This window comes from Triticum urartu, chromosome 6A (genome assembly GCF_056163025.1).
Source record: "Triticum urartu cultivar PI428250 chromosome 6A, HENAU_Tu73, whole genome shotgun sequence".
Taxonomy (NCBI): domain Eukaryota; kingdom Viridiplantae; phylum Streptophyta; class Magnoliopsida; order Poales; family Poaceae; genus Triticum; species Triticum urartu.
Window position 1 is genome coordinate 85101243 of NC_141878.1, and position 16448 is coordinate 85117690.

The 16448-nt window shown below is 43.3% G+C and overlaps 2 long non-coding RNA genes across 3 annotated transcripts; one reads left to right on the forward strand and one right to left on the reverse strand.

Moving 5' to 3' along the window:
* Positions 1–2874: 2874 nt before the first annotated feature.
* LOC125514081 (uncharacterized) lies at positions 2875–5506 on the reverse strand. Of its 2 annotated transcripts, XR_015608826.1 has the most exons (4): positions 5032–5506; positions 4814–4924; positions 4524–4677; positions 2875–3675 (listed from the first exon to the last, which is right to left on the reverse strand). It is a non-coding gene; the product is annotated as an uncharacterized LOC125514081 (long non-coding RNA). The 2 variants fall into 2 exon arrangements; XR_015608827.1 differs by lacking the exon at positions 4524–4677.
* Positions 5507–9258: 3752 nt separating this feature from the next.
* Positions 9259–10153, forward strand: LOC147964114 (uncharacterized). Its single transcript, XR_015607529.1, has 2 exons — positions 9259–9375; positions 9914–10153. It is a non-coding gene; the product is annotated as an uncharacterized LOC147964114 (long non-coding RNA).
* The last annotated feature ends 6295 nt before the right edge of the window (positions 10154–16448 follow it).

Here is a 16448-nt window from a genome sequence, read left to right on the forward strand (position 1 = left end):
TGCGCTTGCATATGGTAACCAAATTAAGTCTATTACGATATTTACCAAACAATCTTACGAGGAGGTGGAACAACAAACGCTGGTTCGACCGAGCAGCCCGCATAACCCGGCCGGAGCGCAGGATTAGCGTTTTACGCTCACGCTGACTTTAGCGCTACCATATATATCACCCAGGATTCAGAATAAGTTATTCTTTACTTGAAGTAATTTTACGATCGCTTCATAAATAAATTACGTTTGAAATACAAATAGTTATATTCATATTGATTCACTACGTAAAATATGGTATAAGAAAACAAAAAAAAGTTATAAGACCAGAAATATCGCATTTTATGTATGTTTTACACTATGTTTTTACGTTCGTAATTTTACGTGACATAAAATATTTTTACGGGGAGTATATATTTTCTTACGTTCTCTTTTTACGTATGAAATAAGACAAAATTTACGGAACCTAAAAATACGATGCATTGACGCCCAGGCTCCTTGCCTTTCCACCGTTCGATTGCATTAAAGGTCAATCCATAACAGACTACTGATTTGGAAATAATTACGTAGTTTGGAAAGAGTTATAAAGATAACCATAAATGGATACCATTAAATATGGTCCAACACGCCATGCATGTTAACACTTTTTTAGCATGCAAAAAAATACCCATGCATGGCATCCTTCCTTGTTGAGAGACGTTAGTAATACAAATTGGAGAAAGAAAATGTCCTTGGGTATACATAGATTTTTTTTCATATTTGTATGATCTGACGTATGTTGCATGGTTGGCTGGACACATACAACATTTTTATTATTCCAAATTAAGATAGCATTTTCTTTCCTACGATTTTATCACTTCCGATATTAGATACCTATGGATGTCATATTTCATGTACCGAGGTATATACGCAATCAGATTTTTACTTTCTACATGTTGACGGGGTGCCTAAAATATTTTCCTACCCTTTTTCACGTAGGTATATACACGCGCATACACATTGGGTATACTGTTTTATTTTTAAGTTTGCTGGGTATATACAAGGAGATTTGTGAGTATATCGTACATTGTGTCTCATTAGCGGGTATTTGATACCTCGGCATGTGTCAATGATTTGAAGTACGTACACCATTTAAGTATATACATACCAGATTTACATACATACTCATGATATTTTTTAGGTATCTACATACTCATGATATATCTAGATATATTCATTACGTCTTGTTAGTAGGTATTTAAGATACCCGAGGTATATCCATAATCTTTTTGTATAATACAGCAGGTATGTGTATATTCTTAGTACATATAATACGACGGGAATATGTATATTTTTCATTACACAATACTTATGGTACGTATATATTTTTGTTAGATATAATAGTCCGAGTATGTGTATATTTATATGAGGTATAATACGTCAACATAATATTTGGAAAGGGATTATTGCTAGGAAATCAACATAATATTTTTTTGGAAAGCAATTATTGACAGCAGTGCATGCAAATAAAAAATGGAAAGCTAATGTTTCATTGATTGCACGCCATGCACTAATAAAAATGACTTGCCATAAACGGCCTAGGTGCCCATGCACCTAGGTGCCCCAAACATTTTACTTATACACACACACACACACACACACACACACACACACACACACACACACACACACACACACACACACACACACACATATATATATATATATATATATATATATATATATATATATAACTGGAACATCTTGCATTTCAAATTACGTTGGACCGACCAAATTGTCGGTCACAGCCACGATTACATTGTGAGGGAAATCTGATAGTCAGAGCCGCTGTTCGATGCATCTACCTATAGTTGCCAACTCATGGGCAGGCTTGTTACAATCTCTTGGGCAGTGAACAATGCTCCACTTGTTAAAACTCGTTGGTAGGAGATATGTAGCCTCACGGAAGACAACACCAAGGTTGGAGCGGTCATGCACCGTGGAATTAATGGCTTGAGCAAGTCCAAGACAGTCTGTCTCAAAAATGACACGCCCCATACCATGCTCCTCAACTAAGTGTATGGCATGCAATAGCGCAGTTGCTTCAGCGTGCAGAGCTTCATTTATGTGCACAAGCCTTCTAGCAGCAGCAAACAACACCTCACCTGTATGATCTCGAGCCACAGAGCCCCAACCCGTGGTCTGTTTAGCAACATCGAAAGCACTGTCAATATTTATTTTAACCTTATCCACCATCAGTTTACTCCACAGAGGTTTGCTCAGAATCTGCGCTTTCTTTGTTTTTGCATAAAAGACACACCATTCAGCAAAATGCTTCTCAAAAGGAAGCAGAACTCCTCAGGTGTAGCTCTCTTTTGCTTATGATTGCCTTTATTCCTCTCCGTCCACCACAGCCATAGAAAGCACTAGATCGTTGATGGCGTGCGTTGCTGCACCCGTCTATTTTGAATGCTATGTGAGAGTGTTAGAAATTTATGTACAAACATAGAGTTCATGTTAGTTTATACAGATAATAATGTGTTAGTACAAAGTGATAGTGTCTCCCATGAAGCTGATAATAGTTGGTCCACAGGCGTGCGAAGGACTTTATATATCTCACTACAATATTGTGTTTGATTTCAGTTTTTGTGTGTACAACGTGCAGTTGTAACAATTGATGATGCAATAAGTTTGTCACATCAATTGTAGTAGTGTCTCATTGTCAGGGGTTAAAATTTGTCACGTCAATTATAGTATAGTGTCTTAATTGTCTGGGTTAAATTCGTTCGCACATTAAGCTATAGCTTCACATAGGGTTTTTTGGTCATTTTAATAAAGAAAGAAAAGATCCTATGGAGGACCAACCGGAGAGAAAATATGTTTGGTTATCAATGTTATATTGCTTAAATCAACTTTATTTTTTTCCTAATGAAGCATGCTTTTTCTCATGTAAGATTACATTTGACAAATCAGATTCAAGGTCCCTGAATCGTTATGGTGAAAACTTAAATGAAACAAGTGAGCTTTCAGATGAGTGCATATTCAAATCTACCAAACACTTACAAGTACATCGCAGAAGGAAGGGCACGTTCAGAGATTTGCAAAAAATAGCATTGGAATAGCACAAATAACTTCACATACATGATGTCTTAATAATACTGGGAATATATGATCTGAAACATTACACTCATATTTGGGTAGAGAAAATGCTAAGTATTTGGGTAACCACGTGAACTATGTAATAGTATTATGTTGTGCACTTAATTTTTTGGTTTAATAGCACACCTCTTGCATCTACAAGGGCTTTCAGTTCTCCAGTCCTGGTATTATCAACGGAACTAATAAAAGTGCTTAGGCAAACATGCCCTTAATCTAGCACGCCAGTTGGCCAACTCCTCCTGCTCGTTGTGCCTCAGGTTGTAACTAAAATAGCCCCTCCCCTGCCAAAAGGAAGGTTGTTATGATGATCTTATGTGATGAACACATGTTACAGGTTCATCCACTTCTTTATGCACACAAATCCGATCACGGACACAGCGGAGAGCACTGAAAAGAATAACATTGCCTGTCCGATGGTCTTCACTTATTTATTATATGCCGTGATGCCTTCCCTTGTAAGAAAAATAATGAAATACAGACTGCACTTACTGAACTCTTCCAATGATTTGCTGACATCACTGCCCCCAGACTGAACCAAGTGCATCTTACCTGAAAATATTACATTTCCCATACATCAAGATCTTACAAATGGAAATGAACAAAACCAAAAATTCTGCAAATAATGAGAATGTCATGAATTCAGAGATGAAAGCACAATCTACTGAGAATGAGGGGAGTCTAAATTAAGCTGCATGAAAGCTACATTAGAGTCCTTGACTCGACAGGCAGCTCCCAGTTGTCTCTCCTTTTATCGAAAAGCCACAGGAGCTAGTCTGACACCCAGTAGGTAGGTCTGTTTTCTAACTAAGCTGCATTCTGCCTGCAGTGAAGCTAAATCTGCAAGCGCAGCAGCAAACTTTTCTTTTGGTTGTGTAGCTGGAATAGGTCCATTATACTGTACTATTATTTTGCCTGATTGTTTTGTCTCCAATGGTGAAATCTTTATTGATGGGAACATAACACTGCTCATGCAAATTTGATGGATATTTTTGTTACCCATTGGTGCATCGTATGGAGAAAATAGAAGAGGGATATCAGTTACTACTATTTAGATTTATGTGCAACTTAACACTAAATAACTTATTTTTGCTACCCGTTCATGCTTGCTATGGAAAAAAATAGAGGCATTTCTCCCCCATTTTATTAGTTGGTGGTTCCATCAATGATAATCGATAAAAGTTCAACTCTGTAAGTTGGAAAGACCCGCACATGAACATCCCTCGAGATAAAGGCTGCATTTACATGGATGGCGAAAAACATGAGCAAATTGTTAAGTATTAGCTTGTCAAGAGCTGATAGGTTTCAGTTTTAGGCATGGATCTGAGGTAACTCGAATTGGAGTTCCTTGCACCTTGATTCAAATTCTGTTCACAATATTAATCTAGAAAGAAACTCACCATGTCTTGAAAATCCACACACATACTTCCAAATATTGGTAAGATTATTGGGCTTTGCTCACTTCTGCATAGAAGAAGATACTGAGGCTTCACCCCCGTCTATAACAGTATGGCTACATTCTTTTGCGCATATAACTACACTGTTCCACTTAACCTGTTGCGTACAGCAACAAATAGAAGAACCATGGTGTGGATAACAGATATATGAGTAATCTTCTATGCTGTAAAAACATGGATGGTAAAACATGAATCGATAAAATGAAATCTGGTAGTCCAAGTGAAGTAATTACCTGCCCAGAAGCCATTAGAACTATCACCTAAAGAATTTCAGAAAAAAAAAGCGAGAGCCAGTTTCCAATATCTGGCCGAATCAATCGGCCATCTCCCAGTTTGAACAATACCTGCACAAAATTAGATTGGGAGGATACAATGTAATCGTTGGGTGGAAGAAGCAAATATCGTACATGGATGATAAAAAATAAAGATAGAGGGGAGCCTAGAAGAGCACCATGCTGATGGATGTTCTGTCGCCGGAGTTAGAAGATTGAGGGTAGATGAAGCATATATACACAGCGGAAGAATGAGAAACAAAGACCCAGGCATCCATTAATGACCGCGAGGGGCGCACATCATCCGCCATGAATGGTTGGAGAGAAACTGAAGAGTGATTACTTCCTTCAAACCCACGGTAGCAGTTTCAAGAGACGAACAGTCGGACAGCGATTCACGGACTGGATGCATTGGATCCTCTCTGCGCCTCGGATCCGGAGTGGATGGATTCGATGCGGTCGCTCCCGCTGCGCCTCCAATCGGGACTTTTTTTTGGAAGCAACCGAATCAGGAGTATGCGGTCGCCCCGCCGCGCCTTGATCGGGATTGGATTAGGGTTTAGGGCCGCGAGTGGACGGACCTAACGCAGTCGCTCATAGCCTCGTACGCCTCCCAAGCCCAGTAGTGTACCTTCGCCTGCCCGGATGGGAGGGTAATAGAAGCCCATTTATACCCAATTTAACGACAAAGGCCCAAAAAAGTCATCAGAGCAGCGGCCCAGAATGGCTGGCGCTTAACGGTAGCGCACGAAGCGAGCGTACGTGCGATCCAGGGCCAATCCGACGACCGAAAATCGCAAAAGGTGACGATCAGACGGCTGTGTAGGTTAATGGCCTGGGAGGGCTTGAAAATTGCTCAGTTATAATGATTCTAAATATGATTCTCAGCTTCCTATCCTCTGAAAGGGCAAATATGGTGGCGAGGATTTCGCTCGGTGACTGACATTGCAGCCGGTTTAACCGGGACGACTCCAGCTCACACACACGCCAAATCTTCTTGACCTCCTTACATCTGAAAAAAAGATGTCCGCCATCCTCCAATAATCTATGGTAAAGGACACAGCTAGTATCGAGCTCGATCCCAATCCGTTCAATATTCCTCAGCATAGGGTGACTATTATGAGCGACTCTCCACAAAAAATGATGCACTTTCCCGAGACATCTAATCTTCCAGAGGTTCTGCCACATTTTTCCATAAGCTGTATCACCGGCGACGCCCTCACCCTGCTGCCTAGGGGCCAGCCGTTTCTTCATGTCAAGGTGAACTCTGTACGCAGACCTCACTGAAAATAAGCCCTTGCTATCGAATTGCCAAGCCAAGAAGTCCTCATGTTGCTCAAAAGTTGGAATCTTTAGTATTATATCAGTCTCTTCCGGATTGAACGTTTGTCTAACCAACAGCTCATCCCAGGAGTGTGTATACGGGTCGATAAGCTCTCAGACTTTAGTCAGGATGGTATTGCGATGGGGAGACCTTGGAAACCGAACAACACCAGCAGGGAGCAAGGGGTCCTGCCAGATCCGGGTATGCTCACCCGAACCCACCCTCCACACCATCCCCTCATTCATGATGGACACCCCTTGAAGGATGCTCCCCCAAACATAACTGATGCCCGGGGTCGCTGTAGCTGCAAAAATGTCGCCGTCCGGGTAGTATTTAGCACGTAGAACACGAGCATAGAGCGAATCTGGTGCCTGGATCAACCTCCAAACTTGGCGAGACAACATTGCAATATTGAATGCGTGTAGATCCCTAAACCCAATCCCTCCCTGTTCCTTCGGATGGGTCATCTTCTCCCAGCCAACCCAGTGATGTTTATGCTCATCTCTTGGTTATCCCAGAAAAACGGCAGATCATGTGGCTTATACTCTCACACAAGGACTTTGTCAGATCAAAACAGGCCATGGCATAGGCTGGAATTGCTTGGGCAACCATTTTTATTAGGATTTCCTTACCCTTCTTTGACAGCATCTTGATTTTATAACCCTGAAGTAGGTCCCGGATTCTGTCTCGGAGGTATTCAAAAGCAGGCTTGACGAGCCTTGCCCACATAGCGAGGCAGCCCCAAATACTTGCCCTGTTGACCTTCGTTCTGTAGGTCGAGAAGATGTAGTAAGGTTTGTTTCCTAAGCTGCAACGTGTTCTTGCTGAAGAGCACAGAAGACTTGTCCCGATTAATAATTTGGCCCGACCCCTTCTCATATACTTCAAGAATTTCATTCACTATGGACACACTCTCCTCGGTGGCCTCCAACAACAGCAAGGAATCATCAGCGAAAAGCAGGTGTGTGACGGTAGGGCCCTCAGGTGCTACTTTGATGCCTCTAATCGAACCCATGTATTCGTCATGATCAAGCAAAGTGGAGAAACCCTCAACACAAATAAGAAATAAGTACGGAGAAATTGGGTCTCCCTGCCTCAAACCTTGTCCTGGAATAACTGTCTCGGTACAAGACCCATTTACCTTAAATCTGTAGCGTACAATATACATACACTTGCTGATTTGTTCCACAAAGGCACTATCAAAACCCAACCGTGTCATGATTTTCTCCATAAAATCCCAGTTCACCCTGTCGTAGGCCTTACTCATATCAAGTTTGAGTGCCGCATAGCTAGTAGCTCTAGTTCTCTTTCTCTTCAAAAAGTGTATCATCTCATAAGCCAAAATAGTGTTATCGGAAATGAGCCTGCCGGGCACGAACACACTCTAGTTTGGTGATATGATATTTCCCAGTATGCACTTCAGTGTGTTGGCCAAAACCTTGGACACGAGCTTATACACAACATTACAGAGGCTAATAGGGCGTAGATCCTTCAATCTTTTTGGGTTCTGGACCTTTGGGATGAGCACCACAAGGGTGTCGTTCCATCCCTCCGGAATACTGCCGCCTCGTAATACTTGTAAAACCTCGCACACAACAACATCATCACCAATCAGCTGCAAATAGTGCTTATAGAAGATCGCTGGTAAGCCATCAACGCCCGGTGCTTTGAGATCACCAATGTTATCTAGAGCCTTCTTAACCTCCTCTGCAGTAAAATCCGCCGTTAAGTACTCATTCATTTGGGCAGAGACTTTTGGTGCTATGTTATTTAGAATTACCGCAGCGTCAGCACCTGCCATGGGGGTAAATAAGCTAGAAAAATAATTAGTAATGAGGGCCTTCAAGCCCTCCTCCCTAGTCACCACCACCCCGTCCTCCCTCACCATCTTGGTTATGGTATTTTTCCGCCTTCGTTCAGACGCATACACCTGGAAATATTTAGTGTTGCAGTCTCCTTTAGACAACCAATGGGCATGTGCCCTTTGCCGGCTTGCCACATCAATCTGTTCCTCAAGTCTCTCAAGCTTGTATTTGACTGTTAGCTCCTTCCGAATCATATTCTGTGACAAAGGTAGCCGCCGGATCTCCTCTAGTTCCAGTTTCAGAATCCTTGCTCGTTTTTGTAAATCACCCAAAACATCCCGACTCCATACATGTAATGCGTTATTGATGGCTGCAAGTCTTCTAGACACTGAAGGACCAGAAGCTCTCTCCCATTACTGATGAACCAAGTTGTCACAGTCCTCCTCAAGTAACCACCGGGCTTCAAATCGCTTCATCTGTGTACCACCTCCCTTATTCATCATCTGCCTACTGCTATCAACCCATAGAGAAATATGTCTATGGTCCGAGTGTTCAGGATAACCATTAACGACTTTATAGTGGGGAAAACGAGCACACCACGTTGGAGTAGCCACCACTCTGTCAAGGCGCTCACGGATATAACCATCAATGCGATAATTGTTATTCCTCCATGTGAAAACATCACCCTCAAAACCAAGGTCTTTAAGATTACAAAAATCTAAAGCATCACGAAAGTTTTGATTACCTTACATGGATGTTCACTCAACTTGGACGAAAAACTCAGTTTGGTCACTGGACTTAGAGTTACGTTGTTTACAATCACTAAAGTGGCTTTATTGAATAGAACTTGCTACTATTTGTTTCAAACAAGAACTCCACCAATGCCTGTTATACGATAGACACGATTGATATTTGAACCACTAAAATAAGTATGCCCCACATTGATACGCACGGACAATTTAACTTTTTTTTTGCGGGAGAGGACAATTTAACCAGTAACTAAAAAATGCAAGACATAATCCATGAGGCTATCTCATTTGCCCGCGCGTTAACAAGGATCTGATTAATACATGAAGATATAATAGGTAAAAATTACTTCTAGAACATTTTGATAAGGAAAGAATAAATACATGAAGATACAATAGGCAAAAAATGATTATAAAGTATTTGCCAAAACATTAATATAGGAAATAATAAAATGACATTAAATCCATTCTCCGATCTCTATATAAAGACTAGCACGCTCTATTCCAGTGACAGCGTCGCTACAGAAGGACAACAACGCTACGAAGAGAAGGATCCCAACATGACGAGCACCAGAGACAACACTCGCGTTCTGTGCTTGATGGCTCTCGTGGCCATGTCTACCACCATCATTTCCTGCCATGCAGCAGGTACCTACTCCCTTCATTCAAAAATGTAACATATTATATATATTTTTATGCATACTACATACAGACTAAAATAAGTGAGCAAACATATTAAAATGCACCCATATACATTTAAATCAGAAAAAGTCATCATAGAATGCTTTTACCACGCTTGGCACGTGGTGTATTTATTCTCTCTTTCATGTGCAAAATGAATTACTTTCTTCAATCTAAATTCATCAAAATTCTAGCTTTATCAAAGAAACTTTATCAAAATTCTAGCTTTGTCCTAGGTTAAATCTTTTCAATTTTGATCAAGTTTATAGAGAAATATGCTAATATTTACGACATCAAATATATACTATGGATACATATTTTATGATGGAACTAATTTGGTGTTGTAGATGTTGAAATTTTCTCTATAGACTTGGTCAAACTTAAAGAAGTCTGACTTAAGATAAAGTTGGAATTATAACTACTTTCTGGAAGGAAGGAAGCACCCTGGTAATCGATTGCTATGCAATATAAATGCATTAACGTGCTATCACTCCATTGTTCATAGGTACAACAGGTCTGGGTATAACAAGCACTTTTACGAAATTGTGTGTAGCCGCAAAAGGTTGTGCGCCCCCAATCCAACCAAGTGGCAACGTTCTGTGCAAGGCTTATTGTGTAGGCCAACGTTACAATAAGGATAAAAGCTATTGCTCACCAGATAATGGCGGCATGTGCTGCTGCGAAAAGTAATGAATTACATGTATTGCCATGTGCTGAAAAGATATGGTGCACCGTTGAGAATGCACATCGGAAATTACTTCACATGACGAATAATCAATATATATACACTTTCACTTCGATAACACCCCCCCCCCCCCTTTATAATGATGGGCATGATGCTTTGCCGCTCCACTACGCTGCTCTTTTGTTAAAAAATAGCGCAACATTTATAAGAACAAACTAGGCTGAAGCGTAAGACCAGTCCATCGGCCATCAATCCTGATCTCCCAAGAAAACGTTATGTGTTTTATGCGCACTTCTAAGGACTTGATCTACTGACCTCTCGAATAATAAAGCTTGTAAAAGACTTGGGGCGACCAACTAGACAGTAGTTTATGGTTAGAGAAAGTGAAATAACCTTTATGACTTCAGCATTCTATAAGTATATAAAATTATCAACAGTAGGATTCTTATCATTTGTGGAGATATTTTCTAAAATGCCAAAACGCCTCCATTCACTTGAGGCAGGTGAGGAAAGCGAAGCCTTCGCTTTTTGGAGGCGTTTCATCAAAATACTTTGAAAAGATCTATATTAAAGCAATTAAAAAGAATACCTCAAAATACTTTTTATGCACGCAACCTGCCATAGACGACAACTTGATCCAGTCGGACATTTTTCTCTAACAAGATAGGGCCAACTTAGATTTTGACACAGGGACCTCGATTTTGATGGACTGGCCCTGGAACACACGAACACTCCCAGCTCCAAGGAGGAACAACATTCACGAAATTGAAAAATGTTCATCGATTAGAATAAAAGTTCACGAATTTGAAAAAAAACAAAAAAGTTCATTGATTTGAAAACAAGTTCACGAATTTGAAAAAAAAGTCCACAAATTAAATTTCCTACGCACACGCAAGATCATGGTGATGCATAGCAACGAGAGGGAAGAGTATCGTCCATGTACCCTCGTAGACCGTAAGCGGAAGCATTATGAGAACACGGTTGATGTAGTCGAACGTCTTCAGATCCGACCGATCCAAGTACCGAACACACGGCACCTCCGAGTTCAGCACACGTTCAACTCGATGATGTCCCACGAACTCCGATCCAGCAGAGCTTCACGGGAGAGTTCCGTCAGCACGACGGCGTGATGACGGTGATGATGTTGCTACCGATGCAGGGCTTCGCCTAAGAACCGCTACGATATGATTAAGGTGAATTATGGTGGAGGGGGGCACCGCACACGTCTTGGAACAATCAACTTGTGTGTTCTAGGGTGCCCCCTGCCCCCGTATATAAAGGAGCAAGGGGGGAGGCTGGCCGGCCCCTGTAGGGCGCGCCAGGAGGAGGAGTCCTCCTCCTAGTAGAAGTAGGACTCCCCTTTCCTACTCCTATTAGGAGGAGGAAAGGAAGGAGAGAGGGAGAAGGAAGGAGAGGGAGGAAAGGAGGAAAGGGGGGCCGGCCCCCTAGTCCAATTCAGTTTGGGCTAGGGGGGCCGCGCGCCCTGCCTCATCTCTTCCACCACTTGGCCCATGAGGCCCAATACTTCTTCCCCGTATTCCCGTAACTCCCTGGTACTCCGAAAAATACCTGAATCACTCGGAACCTTTCCGATGTCCGAATATATTCGTCCAATATATCGATCTTTACGTCTCGACCATTTCGAGACTCCTCGTCATGTCCCCGATCTCATCCGGGACTTGGAACTACCTTCGGTACATCAAATCACATAAACTCATATTACCGATCGTCACCGAACATTAAGCGTGCGGACCCTACGGGTTCGAGAACTATGTAGACATGACCGAGACACGTCTCTGGTAAATAACCAATAGCAGAACCTGGATGTTCATATTGGCTCCTACATATTCTACGAAGATCTTTATCGATCAAACCGCATAAGAACATACGTTGTTCCCTTTGTCATCGGTATGTTACTTGCGTGTGATTCAATCGTCGGTATCTCAATACCTAGTTCAATCTCGTTACCGGCAAGTCTCTTTACTCGTTCCTTAATGCACTATCCCGCAACTAACTCATTAGTGGCATTGCTTGCAAGGCTTATAGTGATGTGCATTACCAAGAGGGCCCAGAGACACCTCTCTGACAATCGGAGTGACAAATCCTAATCTCGATCTATGCCAACTCAACAAGTACCATCGGAGACACCTGTAGAGCACATTTATAATCACCCAGTTACGTTGTGACGTTTGGTAGCACACAAAGCGTTCCTCTATTAATCGGGAGTTTCATAATCTCATAGTCATAGGAACATGTATAAGTCATGAAGAAAGCAATAGCAGTAAACTAAAACGATCAAGTGCTAAGCTAACGGAATGGGTCAAGTCAATCAAATCATTCTCCTAATGATGTGATCCCGTTTATCAAATGACAACTCATGTCCATGGTTAGGAAACATAACCATCTTTGATCAACGAGCTAGTCAAGTAGAGGCATACTAGTGACACCCTGTTTGTCTATGTATTCACACATGTACTAAGTTTCCGGTTAATACAATTCTAGCATGAATAATAAACATTTATCATGATATAAGGAAATAAATAATAAATTTATTATTGCCTCTAGGGCATATTTCCTTCACTAGGCCGCTGTGTCGCGCCAAGTGCGTGTCCAGGCGCTGGCACCGCCTCATCTCGGACCCCCACCACCGCAGGAGGCTCCCCCAGACCCTCGCCGGCGTCTTCTACCTCACCAGGGACGAGTGGCACCCCCCCAAGAGGTCCACCATTTCGCCAGCTTCCTCCCGGAGCAGGGACGCGGGGCTCTCATCCACCCCTCCCTCTCCTTCCTGCCTTGCTATGAGTGCTGCAAGCTGGCGGACTCCTGCAACGACCTTCCCTTTGTTGGGGAACGTAGCATGCAATTTCAAAAAATTTCTTATGCTCACGCAAGATCTATCTAGGAGATGCATAGCAACGAGAGGGGGAGAGTGTGTCCATGTACCCTTGTAGACCGAAAGTGGAAGCGTTAGCTTAACGCGGTCGATGTAGTCGAACGTCTTCTCGATCCAAATGATCAAGCACCGACGTACGACACCTCCGAGTTCTGCACACATTCAGCTTGATGACGTCCCTCGAACTCTTGATCCAGCAAAGTGTCGAGGGAGAGTTCCATCAACACGACGGTGTGGTGACGACGATGGTGAAGTGATCCGCGCAGGGCTTTGCCTAAGCACTACGTGAATATGACTGGAGGCGTAAACTGTGGAGGGGAGCGCCGCACACGACTTGGAACAATTGATGTGTGTTAGAGGTGCCCCCAGCCCTTGTATATAAAGGAGTTAGAGGGGAGGAGGCCGGCCCTAGGCGCGCCCCAAGTAGGAGGAGTCCTACTTGGGCTCCTAGTAGGATTCGGCCCCCCTTCCTTTTATCAGAGGGGGAAAGGGGGAAGGAGAGAGAGGGAGAAGGAAAGGGGGGCGCCGCCCCCTCCCCTAGTCCAATTCGGACTCCTCCCTTGTGGGGGGCGCACCACCCCTATGTGGGCTGGTGTGCCTCCCTCCTATGGCCCATATGGCCCATATCTTCCCCCGAGGGGTTTCGGTAACCCCCCGGTACTCCGATATGTACCCGATACATTCCGAAACACTTCCGGTGTCTGAATACTATCATCCAATATATCAATCTTTACCTCTCGACCATTTTGAGACTCCTCGTCATGTCCATGATCTCATCCGAGACTCCGAACAACATTCGGTCACCAAATCACATAACTCATATAATACAAAATCGTCATCAAACGTTAAGCATGCGGACCCTACGGGTTTGAGAACTATGTAGACATGACCGAAACACCTCTCCAGTCAATAACCAATAGCGGAACCGTGATGCTCATATTGGTTCCTACATATTCTACGAAGATCTTTATCGGTCAAACCGTAATGACAATATACGTCATTCCCTTTGTCATCGGTATGTTACTTGCCCGAGATTCGATCGTCGGTATCTTCATACCTAGTTCAATCTCGTTACCGGCAAGTCTCTTTGCTCGTTCCGTAATGCATCATCCCGCAACTAACTCATTAGTCACATTTCTTGCAAGGCTTATCATGATGGGCATTACCGAGAGGGCCCAAAGATACCTCTCCGATACTCGGAGTGACAAATCCTAATCTCGATCTATGCCAACCCAACAAACACCTTCAGAGATACCTGTAGAGCATCTTTATAATCACCCAGTTACGTTGTGACGTTTGAGAGCACACAAGGTATTCCTCCGGTATTGGGGAGTTGCATAATCTCATAGTCAAAGGAATATGTATAAGTCATGAAGAAAGCAATAACAATAAAACTCAACGATCATTATGCTAAGCTAAACGAATATGTATAAGTCATGAAGAAAGGAATATGTATAAGTCATGAAGAAAGCCTAGGTGGGGCCCTTCCCGGCCCGCGCTCGGTCGCCGCCGCCCCGCGGGCTCCCCGAGCCGCGCCTCGCGCCGGATCTCCGCTCCAGCTGGCCCCGCCGCCTTGTTCACCGCGCCGCCTCGCTTCCCCACCGGAGCCTGCGCCATGCCTCGGCGTCAGTGCTCGCCGCCTACCGTCCTGCTCCGGATCCGGCCGGATCCCGCGTCCCTGTGGCCGGATCTGCGGGCTCCCCACTGCCCCGGCCTTCCCTTCGCCGCCTTCGCCGGGCTCCCTCGCTGTCGCGGCTCCGTCGTCGTCCCCACGTGCGGCCACACGCGTAGTTGACCACGTGGGATCCACGGCCCGTCCCCGCCGGCCTGCTCCGTACTGGCCTGATCCGCCTCTTCCTCCTCTCTGGCCCAAGTGGCCCAAGGTGAGCGAGCCCACCTAAGTCCGCGCCCGTGCGCACTTTAGCTATCCTGCGCCCATGTAATTTTGTCCAAGTCTGGAAAAATCCATCTCATGAGTGCATGTTCATCATAGCATATCTATGTGCATTTTGCTCCATTATACATGCATGATATATCAAAATGTTCATTGTGAGATGCTCTTCATTCCATTCCATTGTGGCATGCTTGTTTGAGTCCATCTTGATGCCCAAATCACTGATGCAAGAGTGCTATAAATTGTTAGGTGCTGTTACTTAGCAGGTTATCCTGATTTGTCATTTTTGTCACATTTTTTGTGTGATTAATATGGACAAGAGCTCTACATGCGTTTTGATCTATTCCATGCCATCTTTCCAGGGGTGTTTGCCATGTATTTTTGTGATCTATGTGGTGACTAGCACAAGCATGCAAAGTAGCCTTCGTGATATTGCTGATTTCAGGGACTTAGGATTTTGCTAAGTCCTTTTCCTAATATTATTTTATGCCATGTAACCATGATGCTACAATGCGATCCATGCTTTGTTTGAGTATCTTCAGTAAGGATGATTTGTCATATGTTTGCGCTCAATCCATCCATGCCCCTGTTTGCAATTATGGAGTGCTCTAGCATGTCTTAATCTTGCTCTATTTTTGCTGTAAAATGTTCCTCGCAGATTATTTACATGTTAATCAATTTTGCCATGGTTGTTGTAGTTGATCCAAGCATGATATGATCTTGCTCTTGCCATGATTAGCTTCATGAACATGTATTCTTGCTGATTCTATGCTTGTTTTGTCATGCAATGTCTTGTGGTGAGTGAATCGAGCTCGCAAATATGCCTTCATAACTCTGTTTATGCCATGCTCAGTTTTCTGCTAAGTCTGAATCTGTTAATTAAACTTGCTATGTTTACATGGGTGCCATCATATCTTATGTGCCTTTTTGGCTGATGATCATTAAGGGACTTTTGCTCTATGCGTTTAGTAGTTCCATTCCAAGCCTTTGTTTCCTATGATCTGTTCCTGCAGCATGTTGTTTGCTTGCTCTAAACATTGCTTCCTGATGTTAATTTCTGGCATGCTAGTTTTTTCACCAAGTCTGTGAAGCTGATATCTTTTGCACTTTTGCCATGCTTGTTTGAACCTGCTCTTGTGTGTTTTAGTCGTAGCTCAGTGTTCATGTTTTGTCAAGCATCTTGAGTAAATCACTGCATTATGCCTTGTTGCTATGTTGGAGTGCAGTAGCTTAGTTTCTTGTTGCATTCTAGGCGGCATCGTGCTGTTAATCGCAGAATTATGCCATTCTTGTTTTGCTTGTCATTTGCAAACCGTGCATCCGATTCCGGTGATCTTTATATCGATTTCGACCGAAATCATCTCATCTTTCCAGCGGCACACTTGGTTTGCCAAGTTGATGCCTGGTTCAATCTTTCCCTTCCGAAGCACGCATATGCATTGCATATCACATCCCGCATGTCATGCCATGTTTTGCATCATGTTGCTTGTGCATTGCATCGTGGTTGATTGTTGTTCCTTTGCTTGTGTTCTTGCCTTGGGTAGAGCCGGGAGACGAGTACGTGATCG